This window comes from Camelina sativa, unplaced genomic scaffold (assembly GCF_000633955.1).
Source record: "Camelina sativa cultivar DH55 unplaced genomic scaffold, Cs unpScaffold09469, whole genome shotgun sequence".
Classification (NCBI taxonomy): domain Eukaryota; kingdom Viridiplantae; phylum Streptophyta; class Magnoliopsida; order Brassicales; family Brassicaceae; genus Camelina; species Camelina sativa.
The window spans coordinates 1-407 of record NW_010930528.1 but is presented as its reverse complement, the minus strand read 5'-3'; the positions used below and the strand labels follow the sequence as shown (position 1 = coordinate 407).

The window sequence follows — 407 nt, the reverse complement described above, 5'->3', positions numbered from 1 at the left end:
ATAAATGATTTCGGGTTTTTATGGTCATTTTCGTTCACCTTTCTTTATAATTCCGATTAAAGCAAAACAGAAAAGAAAAAGAAAAAAAAAACAAAATCTGACCACAATAATGGCGAGCAACGAAGAATTCTCTGAAGATTTAAACTCTAATGGAATAGACTCATTTGATGCTGTCAAACAACGTTTCAAGGATCGATCAAAGGTTCGTGAGGAATCCGATTTTCACCATTTCATTCCTTTTTTTTGTTTCCGATTTTTGGATTTTGACTTCTGCGCCAATTTTTTTTTTGTTAATGACAGAAAGTTGTGCAGACAAGAGAGTTGCTGTCTAAACAAGCGGTGCAAACGCGTGAGATCTTATCGAAACAAGCCGTTAAGATCGCTAAACAAGCCGAAGAACATGAGAG

The 407-nt window shown here is 35.6% G+C and overlaps 1 long non-coding RNA gene across 1 annotated transcript; it reads left to right on the top strand.

Annotated features, from left to right (window-relative positions):
• The first annotated feature begins 9 nt into the window (after nt 1-9).
• LOC104775156 lies at nt 10-362 on the top strand. The gene is made up of 2 exons (XR_765726.2): nt 10-202; nt 301-362. It is a non-coding gene; the product is annotated as an uncharacterized LOC104775156 (long non-coding RNA).
• The last annotated feature ends 45 nt before the right edge of the window (nt 363-407 follow it).